General features: G+C 29.8%; 1 protein-coding gene across 3 annotated transcripts in view; it reads right to left on the bottom strand.

Annotated features, from left to right (window-relative positions):
- LOC129958227 (ankyrin repeat domain-containing protein 50-like) overlaps positions 1–18,076 on the bottom strand; it is a 101,400-nt gene that overhangs the window by 24,972 nt on the left and 58,352 nt on the right. For 2 of the 3 annotated variants that reach the window (XM_056070515.1, XM_056070514.1), the window contains one exon: positions 16,626–16,800. The gene's annotated coding sequence lies outside the window, so the exon portion shown is untranslated. Of the gene's footprint in view, positions 1–2,558; positions 2,732–16,625; positions 16,801–18,076 lie in introns of those variants that run through there. The other variant, XM_056070516.1, reaches the window with a different exon arrangement.

The raw sequence follows: 18,076 nt of genomic DNA on the forward strand, positions 1-18,076 counted from the left end.
GCAACACACCGAGGGTGAAGTGGAAGTTTGTGTGTTGTGCTCGACATTTGATCCCAAATGAAAATTACGATATTAAATGAGGTATCATAGGTTACGATGTAACTTCAATTCTAGCTAAACGAAGCTATATATCATATTGAAATGGGGAAAAAAGTTTTCTTTACAAAGTGGGTTAAAAGAATCTATACCAGATGATTAGTTAACTTATAATTTTCATAATATATGCAGTCTAGCTCAGTTTAACGAACATTCTTGGTCAGTTCCTTTTGTTTTTCGCCTCCTCCAAAAGCTTCCAAGTAGTTCTAAATTGAGATGTTGATTTACAAATCCAATCCAATCACAATCAACTGTCAGAGTAATTCAATGAACAACAAACGAGTGGCATAGCAACGAATATCAATAATATAGTACAGATGCACCAAACGACAGTTTTTGAGACTGCCATGAAGAAAAAATATTAGGACGTTTATTTTTCTTTTTAATTTTAATTATGACGAGAGAACAAGAGAGATGTGAAAAAATAATATTATGTACAGTCACCTTATTTCGCTTTGTTATATACCTATAACAGTATATAATTGGTTTAATGGAGACAACTGAGAGCAACAAGACAGAGTAAAGAAACGGAAGCAATTTATTTGACACACTTGACAAATATAACTGTGCATACCATCTAATGTTTGATTATAGGATGCCTTACGCTATGTTGTGAAGTCGCATCTTTTTTTTCTCTTTTTCTCCTGCATGTCGTAAAATGAAATAAAAATTAAAAGTATAAAACAAATTTGGTTTGAATCCCATAAGTATGGACTGACACTATTATATATGCATTTCTTTCAGTTGTTATGAAGATGCATTGCAAATTTTGTCCTAAATAATATCATTCGCGCATACAAACGCAACGGTTTAGAAGTCACGTTTTGCTACGTTATAAGAGCTCCAGTTGTTATGAAGTAAGATATATGTATTGCTACATTTGTCCCAAGTAATTTGATTCACACATACAAACGCAACGGTTTAGAAGTCATGTTTTGCTACGTTATAAGAGTTCCAGTTGTTATGAAGTAAGATATATATGTATTGCTAAATTTGTCCTAAATATTTTGATTCATACATGCAAACGCAACGCTTTAGAAGTCATGTTTTGCGACACTATAACAGAGTTCTAATAATTTTCATTTTTACATTACTATTTAGCTATTTTATAGTTCCTATATAACTTATACTATTTAACTATTTTATAGTTCCTATATAACTTATACTAATATTTATATCACATACAAATACTTAAATGCAAGTGTAATTGACTAATGAGATGTATGGATTAATAACATTTCATTTATTTAAATTCGATGTAAATTATTTCAAAAATTGGCAGAAGCCAAGTCAGCTAGCTTCTTCGGGAATTGCATTAATATAGTGATTACATAAAAATCAACTATTCCGTATATTAATTAATGGCCACTATTTCCGTATATTAATTAATTAATAGACGGAAAACATATAAAATCAAAATACACAATCTGGAACAAAAAAAAAAGTAATTACGAAATTTATTTAAAAATGATCGCGTACTTTATCTGATTCAAGTTGAATCAAAAGAAAATGAAATTATAATCAAAAATCAAACTTAATAAACAGACAAATGGCGCATAAATATAATTAAATTTGGAAAAAAAATATATAATGAAAATCATACCTGTTTAAAATCCGGAATCTGAAAACAGTAAATTCAGGCAGAAATGAAAATGATGTACAGCCAAAATGTATTATTTTTTAATTTTGAAATTTTAATATTTAAAAAAAAAGACTTTAAATAAATGTAGCGAGTGAAAATATATTCCGACTTAAGTGTTGGATAAACTGCTTTTATTAATTGTAATTAAGAAACTAAAGAACTAAATTCAATTAGATTTTGAGACTAAATATAATTTTTAATATTAATTTAGAGGCAAAAAATTTTAAATGACATACAGGAAGACTAAGTTATTTTCAATATTGAGTTTTCAGTATTTAGTGTTGAGTAGTTTCTAAACACTAAATTATTTTTTAAAGTTGTTTACGATAAATTTTTCTTTTATTTTTTGGACGTTTATTAACTTATGTTTTAGCAAACAATTTTTTAATGATTCCTAATTTATCCTGTATAATTAAAAAAATTTTTTGAAATAAGTCACTATTAATGATAAAGGATTAGGGAGAAATTAAAAAAATAATAGATTAATTGCCAATTTTGGATGAATTTTGCCTTTCTAAAATAGGAATACTGATATCAAAACATTTTAAAATGAATATTATATAAACAGCATCTTAATTTCTGCTAAATAATCCCTGCTATCATACTGCTTTCGTTATCGATAGTCTATAAAATTTCAGAATTTAATGTACTCTCCAAGAAGAATGTTCTTTCAATTTTTCCTGCCCCATTGTAAATCAGATTCAGAAAGAAACCCAAACTCGCAAAGAGGAAATAATAACAAAAATCCCACCAAAATGAAATGAAATTTCACTTCGGCCCCTCATTGTAACTCCAGTTGATTTCAAAGTGTTTCTCTTACCACCGCTATTTATACCAGCTACGATCACGGCCGGTATCACCGAGTCAGCTACTGGGCTCAAGTACGCGGAAACCATTGAAACAGCAGAGACGAAAGGGTGTTCAAGGAAAACCAAGTTGGTGTGGAAGAAAACACAACTATGACCTTCACACAAAAATCAATTCAACCTCGTGGCTTTCCCAGACATTCCATAACATCTCGGGCATCCTAAGTGAACTCTAAAAGCAACTTACTCCTACACAGAGAGAAGCATCGCATCTATTTTATCAATCATGTCCACATAAAACAATTAAGAGAGATTAGGGCCAATTGATAAGATAATTGAATTTGGTCATCGCTGTATTTTTCGAACAAGGTCATATACCGTTTTAAAGGGAGCAGGCACGTGCTTACTGTTTTCGGAAGGGTGACGTTCGAATGCGAGAGGTGGAGGGATGAAAAAAATCACAAGCACACTATAGTGATTTGCCATTATGGTGAAATTCGTATCAAAGCACAAAAAATATACACAAAACAAAGTTCTTAAAAACATGATTTATTAATGCAATCAAAGATGGATTATAAGTCTATAAGTCAAAAATCGTAAAAGCGCGAGACGGTGATAGACATACTTTTGAGTAAATTGCAATTTTTATCTATCATACTAGTAATATTTTTTAATTTTTAATGAATGTTTATGAATTTCCTTTCTCATGATATTCATTATAGATCAATTTTCCAATAGTATTGTTTTTGGTGACTCACGCTTTTACGATTTAATTTTGACTTCTAACTTTTTGGATTTTTTTCCTTTTTAAAACATTAACAAAAGCGGGCTTTAAAACTTTGTATTATTATTATTACACGGAATATCAAATTTTAGCATTTTGTGCAATAATACCCCACATTTAAAGCAAAAACTGTTTAACTCATGGAGCTTTTTTTTTTTTTTTTTTTTTTTTGTCACCTAATAATGTGGAGAAAGATTTGTCACGTCGTTCACCGGTGAAGAGTTTTGTAACATTTTATATACTGTCAACTTCAGTTGCCATTGGATACTAAGTGGATTTAAAAAAAAAAAAAATCCACCAAAAGATTTTATAATATGTAGAGAATTATCCTTAACAATATTATGTGAACTAGAATTTTAAAGGCTGAAGATCCATGTGCAATTAAACAATCATTAAAGAAGGATCATCAAGATTAAACTGTTAGTTGTGGAGTTTTAAAAATAAACTCTACAGTTGCGCGCGGGGTTACATCATGCAGAGATTGGAATATATCAAAAGCAGGTAAATGAATTTAATTCACAGTTGAAAAAACAAAGTTTGAAAAATATACTTCTGACATGATAGGCACTAGCTAACGTAAAAATATCGTAATTATATACATTAACACATTGACTGCCACGCTAAACTTCTTACAATGCAATTTATATGGTCTCGCCGGTTACCGGTGATCGACATTCAAGGTGTTAAATGAGTAAAAACTGCTTATTAAAAACAAACCTTTCTGAAGGAGCGCAGAATGAATCTAGCCCAGGATGCTCAAATTTGTTAAGACGACCTTAAACGTAGATTACACAATATAAATACATACACTTTAAAAATAATTAAAACATTACCATAAGTTTAATTCTTAGAAAAATTATTCCTCCTTTTATTACGGAAAGCCATTTCTTTAACTAATCTGGCTAGCGTAAAGGTCCGACAACAGCCAGTCAACTGCGTAGTACAGAAATTGCAACATAAGATCTATTTTCTTTCAATACATTTTGCTCACTTATTTTTAAAAGTTCGGATATTTTCAAATTTAAAGCACTTTAATTTCTTTAATATTGTGTGAAATTATAAGCTCAATCAAATACAAAAATAACTATTAAGTCTGACAAAAAAATAGATTTATACCGTTATATTACATGACTTAAGTAGCTAATTCACCGCAATTTGAGCGAAGATTTGATAGTATGTCATTTTAGAGCAATCCCTTGAGCGACATATTAAAGGGGCAGTTAAAATTTCACTATTCACCATTAATATGTCCGCTGCCATGATTCACGCCAGTGCTTCAGATCATCTTGCTAATTAGATTATCCCTTCTTTGCTATCTCTTTAGCACAGATGGAGTCATCTAATAAGATACTACGTGTCAGATAATTAGATAGTAGGCGTGGATCATATGGTGTGGTCATGCGGCAGCGAATGTGTTAAAAAACGGAGATATAGAATTCACATGCACATTCATTTTAAATTCAAAATTATGACGCAACATAAATCAACCAACGGGGATGGTCTGCCTAAAACTTTTTCGCATAGTCTCCTATTAAGGTCTTAACTCCCACCACTCGCATAAAATTGTAGACCTTGGGAAGCACCATGAATGTTTTGCATATTGACGGACAGTAATTACAAAATGCAGATCTTGGGAGCGAATATAGCATATTTACTGAATCTATTACCTAAATATGTTGGAAGCCCTTCTTTTTTTCCCGAAGGATTGGAACCAAAATTTGACATGGGACTACAGTTGTAGTTACAAAATCACACATCGAATTTCATTGATTTAAGTCATTGTATTAATGAGTTATTGCGTCTACATACATAAGAAAGTAGTGCACACTGACAGATGGTCAACACTTATACGGATTTGGTTCAAAATTTGCTAAGAATTTACATTTTTGATGTTAAAACCTGTGTACCAAATTTTATCAATCTAGATCTTTGCGTTTTGTAGTTATCGAGTTCACTAGTACTCGTAACAGCACGACAGACAGACTTCAGCTGAAAATTTGATGGAAAAAAAATTAGATTTCGTTCAAAATTTGACAAAAATCTACAAATTTCGCCCAAAGTCGGTATACCAGATTTCACCCGTCTAGCTCAAACCATTTTTGAGTTATTGTGTTCAAAGACAGACATATATGACGCTAAAAATGTGTTTTTTGAACTGAGGGAGGTCTAAAACATACCTATTCGTAAACTAAATCTCGAGTTAAAATTTTTTGACGAATACAATTCCTTTTCTATACTTCGTAATAGAAAATAGCAAGTAATCACTAACATAAACATTTATAAATATAAGGAGTATTCATTATACCCTGCATAACGAAACCCTTCTAAGAACGTTGACGTTCTTGGAAGTTTCCCGAATCGATCATTCATGAACGCTCACATTGTATGTAAGAATGTACATAAGTTATTTTTCTCTGTCGACCCTGTCGGTGGGAAAGGCATGTTAGAAAAGGTTCAAGGCAGAAGATGGAAAAAAAAAAAAAAAAAAAAGTCTGAAAAGGTTAAAAAACATTTTTGCCTCACCCATGTAAGAACACGGCTGAAATAACACTTCCATAATTGAATGTTTTCGAAGTTGTTACCAAAGTAAAGTTCTTGAAATGGCGTTAAACTTGACATTATATTGTAATCATATTTAATAAATAAAAAACCGTTCTTTGGCACTCCTCTCATTTTGAGATAAAAGAAACAAACATTAAAAATTGATTTTTTTTAATCTCAGATTTAATCGAAATATATCAAACGAATACAAAATCCGATGAAGTCAGTCATGAATGTGTCATATTGCAAGATTAACTACCTTGGAAATCACACAAACACCGAGAGTAATATAAACAATGACGATACTACGTTTGAATCATAGCTATTTTTGAATCGCGATGCCATCTCGCATAAACAGAGATTTCATTCTCTTTCGGGTATTTGTTTTTTAAAAGTAGCAATCAACAGATTGCATTTTAATGCGCAATCAAGCCTTAAGCATTAATTACGCATGTACAAAATGACTGAGAAATGATATTTAAATTCAATATATTTTTCACTCTACGTTAATATTAGGTAATACATATAACAGATTCATGTAAGCCCTTTTTTAAAAATCTCAAATCAGAAATTATAATTTAGTTGTATTAATTTCCAGTTTTAAAGTTATACGAGAAACATTTCGACTTGGATTCGATGATGATAACGACATATGAAAAGTCTAAGTATTACCCAAGTTTCCACACAATATTTACAGACGATGTTTCACCCAGATGGATTCAGTGTGCACCAGGCCTATATACACAATTAAAGAACGTAACATTATTAAATGATTTGTTTCCCCCTATTTAATTAAATGAGACTTTCTGTTTTGTGAATTTGATTCAAATAAGATTTCATATTACCAGGGCCGGATTAAACATTCTAGGAGCCTTTCGACAATGCAAATCTCGGAGCTTCTTTTGCCCTTCAAATTTTCTAAACCTAATATTTTTTAATGATTTTAATGATAAGTGGTTTATGTTTCAAATTTTAACATACTGAAATAACAAAAAGCTTAATTGTAGATTACTTTCTAAAATGTCAGTTTCAGTATATCGCATATAAATGAACTGAGAGCTGAAATTTTAAAGTAATTTTAAGGGAAATAACAATAATAATAAAGACACAACTTTTCTTAACACAATGTAAATCGGAACACAATATAGATCGGACATTTTAAAAATTATAAAGCTCCACAATTATTTTTACAGTTATAAAATAACACAATATAAAACTTTTAGATGGGAATTTTAGCATTAGGATTAGAATAATGTTCCAAAATTAATTTAAACAATGCTTGGTTTTAATCTGAATAAGTTTGATTGCACGGCTTTTATTGCTAAATGAAAGAACGAAATTAAATAACTTTCTAAATATCGCAAAAAATAAAATAATAAATAAAAATCTAGAGGGCTCGAGCTTGAACTCCTCTTACAATTGTGGGGCCCCTAGGCAGTTATTACTTTCCTATTTAATAATTTGGTGTTGCATATTACACTTGAGATATATTTCTGAATTATTCGATGACTGAACGTAACTTAATGACGTACGGAACGACTTAATTTTAACTTACCAGTGCGATAATTTGATAATAATAATAGTTAATAAATGCCCTATACATACTGACATTCTTTTCTTCAACTCTCTTTCTCTATTAGATTATTTTCCGCAATTTGGCCCCATGCGCCATTCAATCAATAAATAGCCAGACATCATATTATTTCTGATAATTCTTTTCCTCCATTAAACCTCTATTTCGAGACAGATGTTTATAGCATGAAGTAACCATTTCGATAAATGACCTACTATTCGAGGAGCAAAAGTGAACAAAGATCATGCAATAGAGTTGCTAAAATGGATCCAAGAATCAACGAAATGAATCAATGAAATAAAACAAGCAAGTTTTCATCCGTACGGTCTAAATCCAATTAAAACATCCATTAAATGGCTACCGAAATCATTTGCACTTGGTCGTTCAAGCAAAATATGCTGCTGCATCGCATATTCAAGTATTGTTCAAACAAGTTATATTAGTAAAAATATGTTTTCGAGAAAGAATAAATTTTTGAACATTGAAATTACTTTTCAATTACTGTTAACAGCACCAACTGCTGATTAGAGTGAATGACAGAAAATCATTCTTTTGTTTTAAATAATTCAACTTATTTTGTTTTATTGAGAGGAAGAAGGTAATTTCGTGACTGATGTACAACGTAACATAAAATATTTCATCACGTTTACTTCGATTTCAGACCGGGGCGAAACAAAATGTTAATTTCCGGGATATATTTTATTGGTAATTGCCAAGTTTAATTACTCTTAATAATCTACAATCCACTGGAATGTTTCCAAGTACGAGAACAGAAAGCCAAGATAATCATTTCATGAATTCTGGATAAATCGATAGTACAACAATGGGAACTCTGAACGGATTCTTACCACTGGGGAAGATTTCGGCATGTCACGTGTCAAAATAAAGCCTGTTTTATAGGGAGTAATGCGATTATTACTCATTTGACAGATTATTCTCACATTATTCATTGTGGGCTTAAAAGCCAAGGTAATTAGTCGAGAATAATTTATCTTTGAATGAATTTATGCTTTTAAAACAGGAAATTAATCACGACGCTACTTAACACTAGAACTACCGATATTAAATCTATACCTAGTTTTACCACACCCGTCGAACTGATAGGTTTTTGATCATTATAGCTTTCATTGTAACTTTTGGTTTAGTTTATGTAAATAAAAGCTTAAATAACATAATTCATTCATAATATAATAATTCATTAATTATTAATAAAAAACCCAAGCAAAACTGTTTGTATTTGCATTTATAGGATATCACAGTTGATATTGAATGACCTAACTATGAGGCACATATTTTACAAGTATATGTTACTTTAAATGAACACCTGCCACAAGCATGTTTGTTGCATGCATTACAGGTATAAATCGCTCAGTTTTTGTTGCACAATCGAATTAGGAAAAATTTGCTTTCACAAAGACATTTTTTTTTAGTTTTCTAGAGTACAATCTACTGTTTTCCTTTCTTGTTTTTGGGAGGGGACTTCCTTTCTGCAGGAATTATATTCATTACAGAATTCTTCGGACAATATATGAAAAATGTAATTCAAATTTTTCCAGATGTTTGAAAGCGATGCATAAATAAATGAAAATACATACTGATGTCCATCATTGCATAGATGATCCATAAAATATTATTATTGAAATTGCTAAATCCGTAGTTTTGACGGTCTTGGTATAAATAGGTATAGGTCATGCTGATTATGGAAGTTAAAATGCCTGAGTAGAAATTGAATAGGAATATGCAATTGTTCTTTTATTTCATTAAAAGTCGTCACAAAGTTTTATAACAATACATAAATTATATCAAAATTCTTAAGCATGAAATTTGAAAACCGTCAAAATCACGGTCTTGGTAGTTCTAGTGTTAAATATCACTGATTAGAGCTTTATTTTGAAGAAATAATTAAATTGAAAGAATTAGTATTTCTAAACTAGTGAATAGAAGTAAAATTATGTGTATGAGTTAAAACAATACGAAGTAAAAGCAATTTTTATATTATCAAAAGGGATTAGTTGATTAGAGAAATTACGACATGAAATAATAAAAAAATAAATAAAAAGAGAAAATTTTAAATTCTGGGAAATATATAAAAAATTAGTTGGATAAGCTCAATAATGGAAAGACAGACAGAAAATGGCCTTAAGAATGTTTTATTATCTCTGAAGTATTACCAAGTAATACTTAGAAGACACAAAAATATTACATAGAAAATTATGTCCTCACAACGGTTGCTATGTTGCAGTCTGGTAGAAAGGACAGATATTTTTCTGGTTTATATAGGTCAGTTATTTCGGAAATGACTGTCCAGACGACAACCGTCTACATGTTAGGAGCAATAACGATTCTTAAAGGAAAAGCTCAGGAGGAGGAGGGTGGGCTTTCCTTAAAAAATGGGTTTCCGAGTAGAGACATCAAAATAGGCATCAATGTACAATAATTTTGAAAAAAGTTAATTTTTGCAGATGGAAGTGAATGTAACATTTCGGGATCAAATGGCAACATATTCTGTACCGAGTTGTCAATGAATAATAGCTATTTTCAAAGGTACAGACTGAAAACGCTGTCGTTTTGGGTTTGTACAATTTCGGCCCAAGATCAATCTGCAATGTTAGAAACCTGTATATAATCAAATGAAGAAAACTTATTATGTAATTATTCATTTAGAATGCAATTTGAAAGGTCAGTCTACAAGGACCAAGGACACTTTGGCCTATATTATTTTATCAGCAGCAAAAAAATACGAAAAGTGACTTAAGTATTAGTTTTGGGATTATAGCATAAATCCTTTAAAACACAGCTTGAGTATATAGTTTAAATTCATATTGCACATCTTATGTAAGAAATTGTTTTCGCCCAGGGTGTATATACGTTAGAATCGACACTCTCTGCACAATTTCGTAGGCGAATCCATCCTTACAACTATTAATATTCTTAGAAAATCAAATCCGCAAATGCTACTATTTGTAAATATGAATGTGTGAATATCACTAATAAAGTTAAAGAATGTTTTTAAATAGCGAAATGATCATCTTAAATATTTCCCATTTCTTAGCTAATTAATTAATTCTTCAGTAAGATTTATTTCTGCCGCATTAACATCACATCTGCTCCAGATTAGCTATTTCCATTTTAAACTACATATTTAGACTATTTTGAGTTGCGTTTTGAAAATAAATATAATTTTAATCAACTCATTAAGTCTAAATAATTCATATACAAAAAATTTTATTTCCAGAACTTATAAACTACTCAATATTGGACATTCCGGAATATTGTCACAATCTGTTTGGATATGCAAAAAGTGTGGTGAAAAACTTTTCGCAAAAATATCATGCATATAAAGATCATTAAAGACGTTTTTATATTTTAAAGGAAATATTTACGATAATGAAACATCTTGATTTAAATACTGTATAGCTACTCTTTCCAAATGTTTACCCATTTTTCTTTTTTCATTAAAACCAGCTATCTAATAGCCTATTGCGTGTTTCGTAGAGTAATTCTAAATACATTCTTGGTGAATATATATGATCCATTAAGCTGTTTTATTGGAGATTTATTATCCTTTAGACAGCGGAGAGATTGAAATCTTTATTTTAGAGGTGTTAATGAGATCTTTCATTTTTCAAAGGACTCTACAACTAGCATAATAGAATGCACATATATTATTCTGTAGATAAATGGACGAAAAGTTTTTAGAGCTTTTGGAACACAAACAAAAGAGTCGCGTCACATTTAATATTAATTTTATGAGTCAAAGTAGCAATATGGAATTTTAAAAAAATAAAAAATGAACATTACTTTTCTTTCCATTCTTCGATCTTATCACATTGTTAGATAATGCCAAGTTCTTACAATATATTCATAAATCCATTTTTCACAAACTATAATGATGTTAAAAATATATCTATTGTTTAAAAAGGGCCACTTATTTGATTCTATTCATTTTAATTTATCTTCTAATCTTCTCTAAAAGTTAAACATTTCATTATAAAATTTCAATGTTCAAAAATAAACAATGTCTTTAAAAAAATGTTGTTATATAAATCCCAAATAATAATTTTTTTTAATCATCATTGTTGTTTCAACTCGGGAAATTTGTTTCTTGATTCAGAAAAACTAAAGACATGAACTTGTAACCAGGGTGAATTTCTAAATTATATTTCAAACAAAAGATACATAAAAAAAAAATAAAGTATAGAAAATGCAGAGGGCTTTTTCGAAAACTTATTAGCTATAAGCATATTTTTCTATTCTTAAAATTCTTTTAGCAATTCTAGTAAAAGAAAAATACACAAACAATCATTACTTACAAATAAAAAAAAAAAATCCATGAAGCATCATATTCAATGCTGGATTACTATTCAGTAAACAAAATAAAACTGAAAAACTTTCATGAAAATTTTACAAATTTCCAGATCCCATTTTAATATGACTTCTTATACGATTTTTATAATAAAAAGCTCATAGCATGAAAAAAAATTAAAAAATTCTTATTATTCTCTTTAAAAAATTCTTACAGCATCCAATTTTCAACTAGAATGGATAAGTCTATAAATGGCAGATTAGTCTAAGAATTCGAAGTGTATATTGTGGGCAATATCCCAATAAGATGGCGCGACATTTTTATGACACAATGTAGACAGAAACAGGAATTTCCCCAGACATTTTCAGCGAAATTTTTATTTATTTTTATTTGAAAGCTTCTCCTTAACCTCAAGTGTATCCGTTGTTTAGTTACGCGGAGTATATGGAGCAAGATCTATATTTAGCAATGCTGCTCAAAATATTAAACTATAAAAAGTAGAAAAATCAAATAAAAGTGCGCCAAAGGTCAATATTGTAAATACAATGAAAAGAAAAAAAAAAGTCACAAATTAAAATTTGTGCAATGATATCAATTATTCATTGTTATAGTTATCAATTATTCATTGCTATTTTTTGGATTTTTCAATGTTTTTGACAATACCACAGGATCAGAAACTGAAATATTTGTATCTAACCATCTATCCTGGAAGCTTATTAAATGACAGAGTGGAAATGTAATCCAAACCGTCATTTATTCGCTATACATTAAATATTCACATAATGCACATCAACCACTAGTTCCTATAACTATTTGTATCAATTAGCACTTTTAATGGAACATTCCAGTTTCCCAAAGGTATGGTAAGAAATTACTCGGGTTCTGAATAACATATTACTATTACTAAGAAAGAGATCAGAATGAATAATTTGTTATGTGAGAAAAGCAGCTAACACAACGCAACTAGCCTATTTCGAATCATTTTTAATGCGGATTCGTCAGTCGTTAGAGTATTTCTTTCACCACGTGTTTTTCCTCCTAACATAATTCGAAATTATTTGGGTAAATACAAAGTTAATATTATATTATTGAATATACAATTATATTATAATTGAATTTTTATATTATTTTCGTTACTTACTCAATAACTTGTATTCTGAGTGATCGTAAAAGAATAATTTTTACTTTCTCATATACGAAGTAGAAAAAATATTGTTATTGCTAAAACATTCAAACTCGAAATGTTAACGAATCTTCATATTTCAGACCTTCCCGAGTTTGAGAAACACATTTTTGGCATTATGTCTGTCTGAGAACACGATAACTCAAAAAAGCTTAAAAGACGGATGAAATTTGGTATATACACTTAGGACCAAATTTATAAATTTCTACCTAATTTCGAATGAAATCCCTTTGCAGGAAGTCTATCTGTCTGACTATTCAATTACAAGCAAACTCGATAACTCGAAAACGCAAAGAGCCGAATAGATAAAATTTGGTACACTGGTAAAAATATAGATTCGCATCAAATTTGAACCAAATCAGCCATAGAGTTGCCTGTCTATCGTTTTGTACTTTCGAATGCATGTAAACACAATAACTCATAAACGGAATGACTTAAATCAATGAAATTTGGTAAGTAATTTTGTGACTACAACTGTAATTATGCGTCAACTTTTGGTTTCATTCGTTCGGCAAAAAGGCATTCAAAATATATATTCGCACGATAAATTCAGTAAAAATATTAAATTCAAGCCAAAGATCTATATTTCACAACTACTGCACGCTAATGCCAAGTAAGGCAGTTGCGGCATTACCCAAGATAGGTGAAATCCATTTGCAAGAAATCTGTCTGTCTGACTATTCAATTACAAGCAAACTCGATAACTCGAAAACGCAAAGAGCCGAATAGATAAAATTTGGTACACTGGTAAAAATATAGATTCACATCAAATTTGAACCAAATCTGCCATAGAGTTGCCCGTCTATCGTTTTGTACTTTCGAATGCATGTAAACACAATAACTCATAAACGGAATGACTTAAATCAATGAAATTTGGTAAGTAATTTTGTGACTACAACTGTAATTATGCGTCAACTTTTGGTTTCATTCGGTCGGCTAAAAGGCATTCAAAATATATATTCGCACGATAAATTCAGTAAAAATATTAAATTCAAGCCAAAGATCTATATTTCACAACTACTGCACGCTAATGCCAAGTAAGGCAGTTGCGGCATTACCCAAGATAGGTGAAATCCATTTGCAAGAAATCTGTCTGTCTGACTATTCAATTACATGCAAACTCGATAACTCGAACTCGCAAAATGCTGAATAGATAAAATTTCTTACACTGGTAAAAACAGAGATTCGTATCAAATTTGAACCAAATCTGCTATAGGGTTGCTCGTTTATCGTTCTGTACTTTCGAATGCATGTTAATACAATAACTCATAAACGGAATGACTTAAATCAATGAAATTTTACACTGAGTTCCAGAAAGAGCGCGCCCATTGGTTTAAGATCTTTAATTCACTCGAATATTTTAATGCTGCGCACTGTGTTCAATTAAAAAGCAATAAAAATTTCTTGCTTAAAACCAAGCAAACATTGAACATATTGAATGGGAGCTGTATAGCTCATTTTGAAATTCTATCGCATAAATATTGCATTCAAGTAGCTAGAAACTACTTATTTAAAATTATTAATTATTTTTTGAAATCACTGTTTTAACATTTTTTATCATAATTATTACTGTTATTTATTAAAACTGTTAAATATTAAAGATAAAGCTTTATTTCCTTTTTAGTTTAAAAATAAGAATTGTTTCTTCTATTGCACTCATTTTTAAACCGTTTTATTTGGATTTTAGAATAAACTTAATTTTTATTATGGCCCCAACAGGTTTCGAATAGCAATTTCAATTGTATTTTAAAATATGCTATATATTAATAACAAAGCTTTTAAAAACATTTTCTCACGACTCTTTTTAAATAAGAAATTTTTTTAAATATGAAGTATGAATAAATAATAATTAAATTCAATTCAAGATATTTCTGCGACGAATTTTATTCGGACTTCTCATGTCACAATGAATATTTCAATCTTTTTTGCTTGCAAGAAAATATGGAATGCGAAAGAAGAATGTACTGGGGCAATGTTTGTGAAAATAACATAGCTTTGCAAGTCTCTAATTTGAATTGCAGTTATAAAATGTCATGATTTTATGGGATTGAAGGCAAGGTGTAATAAGCGAGCTTCAGGGGATTCTGGCTGAAAAGGGGCTTCGAAATGAGGAATTTTTTTTTAAAAAAATATTTATCTCATTTTTATCGTTCATATTTCAGTATTTAGAATAAAATTAACTTCATTTAATGAGTCACAGGTCTCAAAGGGATTGCTTAGAAATTGAAAATTATTTATTCAATAGCAACACATAAAATTATTTTGCTAAGAAAGAACAAATTACATTTCTTTCACTCAACCATTTATAAACTTCTTTCAATAATATTTATGTACACACGTATTTAAAATATACAAATAAAACTGTTGAATTTAAAACGAATTTCTTAATTAACAACAGAGAATAATTAAACTATAGAAATTAAATTATATAACAGTTATTAATAAAAAGATTTATGAACGTATTTTAAATTATATTGACTGAATGTTCGAAATGCTTAAGGACATTTGTAATGTTTTCACATGGTTCCGCCGACGAATTTAATCTGCTCTTGCCTGTTTTATAACGTTCTTGATCTCCAATATTCAAAATAGCTTATGGAAAAAAAACTATAAAGCATATCAAACCGATATTTTAGATTTTAAAATTCCTATATATTTCAGACATCGATTTCAAAAACGACATAAACGCAAGAACTTTTTAAAATACGTAATAGCATTTGATACGTAATAACAAATAAACAAAAAAGCCTTCTTTTCCCTATTTTGTTGAGTTTAAATAGGAAGGGGGGGGGAGAGGAGGAGTTGAGAATGAAATAAATATATATGTTTTTATTTGAACATCAAAGATTATATTTTAATCATGAAACTGCTTCCACATATTTAAAAATGTAACAGACACAGTTAAAAGAGAGATAAAATTCGATATTTCCTCAAACATAAAATACTTTTGTACTTTAAAAACCAAATATGAGTAGCAATAAGTGCTGGTCTATTCTTATCTAGTTATGTAAGAACCTGGTTACAATGGGGCAATCGCTGGCCATAATATGAGGCCATGTAAACCCCAAGAACTGTCGTCACCAGTCTACATTTTGATGTCAAGGACACAGAGTTGCGCAGAAAGAAATAACAGCAAGACTTTGTTCAATCCATACTACTACCACTAATAATTGCCCGTAAGATTTATACGCACATAAATACTTACCTTAAGATTTTCAAGTGGTGACGAGATTTTAATGAATGATGTGACCGATTGTGATCAGCGGTTGTCTCTGCAATAACAAGATCCTACAGCTAGGAGTCGAAAAGTACAAGCTCATGTCAGCGCTTATGGATAAACGCAAAAAGGCAATAATTATGTGTGTCATGTTTCAATATCCATTTTAATTTAATGATTTGACTACTTATCTTATTATGAATAGACATTTGAAACAAATGAAATAAATAAATAAAAAGTCTAATAAAAATTATTTTATAACAGACTGTCTACTAAGAAAGTTTCACTTCAATCATTTGCTTGTATGGATAATGAACTTTTTTTTGTTGCTGTCCCAAAAGTAAAACCTTTATTGTTTGAAAAAAAGGGGGACAAAAGTGCTTTTAGTCTAGCCACGCGAGTCCTAAACACACCCTCTTTAATTATGTCCATCCAAGCGATATACAATAGAAGTTCATTTAATAATGCAATGCTTACAGCGTTACGAGTTGAATAGAGCAGCCGAACTATCGTTTTTGACATGGAGATCCCGGTATCGTTTCTGTTAGGTTGACATTCCCCCTCCAAGGGGCAGGCCAGGCGGGTCTCGCATGAACCATGGCATCGCTTGCTGAGAAGTTTCATCGTATTTCTTGGCAGAAAGAAGGCATTTCTGGAATAAAAACAAGAAAATTAGAAATAAATAACACACTTCATGATAAGCAGAAATAATTCTAGCTTACACATCAGATTTATCAACTGTATTTGTTTTCATGAAGCATCCTGACAATCGTTACATTTCTATATGTACATGCAATGTAAATGTGATGATATTTCACTCTTTTAACGTGGACATATGAATATAATATTTAAAACATGAAAACATGGAGCTGTTTTATCTTCCTTTAGTACTTCCTTCTACTACAGTACTAAACAGTACTGTAGTAGATTCGAGTACAAGTACTAATCGAAATAACAAAATGAAATTCAGTTTATGCCTTCAACTATTTCCTTTAAAGGGACAATGAACTTCGAAATAAGCAAAAATGGATAAAAACGAGCAATTTCATATTTATCGTTTCATCACCAAAATATATGTTTATATTCAACTAAAATAGTGTTATAAAATGCATTGTTCAATAAGATAAATATCTGAAGGATTAAGAGGAATAAAGACACATCTCAATGACTTTTCTTAAAATGATATTGTAATTAGATTTAAATATCTTTGAAATGTTCTGTCTTAATTTCAGAAGAAATTAAATGAAATTGATAGTAAAAATTTCGGTCAAACGTTAAAAGAAATTGGGGCATGCATTTTATGTTTCGTGTTTTTTTTAGCTCGTTAAAAGTTAATTTTAGTTCAGAAAAATAAAATTTCTATGAAAATTCAGTAAGTGTGCATGCATAAAAATATTTTTAAGAAATTAGTATTTAATTGAAATTACAAAATCATTCGTAGTTTTGTTCCAAATAAATTTACATTGGGTAATAAGAGAAAATAATAATAATAAAAAAAAAAAAATTAAAAATTAAGTCACCTGGAATATTTTAAAATTTTCAAAAATTATATATCTTTTAAATTTTTTATAAATAATATATTTCGTTCTAAAATGTTTTTTAAAAATAAATTTGACGTATTTATATTTTAATACCTATACATAAAAAATTTCATGACTCTGATTGAATAATTCCCAAAAATGTCTAATAGAGTCCACAGTCCCCTTAAAATCATCATTCATTTCATCAATCATCATGATTTATTACATCTACAAAACACAAATGATGAAAACTTACATTAATTCCTTATTATTAACAAAGCTTTTCCTATAAGGAGGAGCACTTACATGCTCACTTCTCTGCATAACAACTCTGACTAAACTTTCAGAATTCACATCTTTTCACCACAGGTGGCGCTGTTCGTAGCGCGCATGCGTAGTTTACGAAAT

The sequence above is a fragment of the Argiope bruennichi genome, chromosome X1 (genome assembly GCF_947563725.1).
Source record: "Argiope bruennichi chromosome X1, qqArgBrue1.1, whole genome shotgun sequence".
Lineage (NCBI taxonomy): Eukaryota > Metazoa > Arthropoda > Arachnida > Araneae > Araneidae > Argiope > Argiope bruennichi.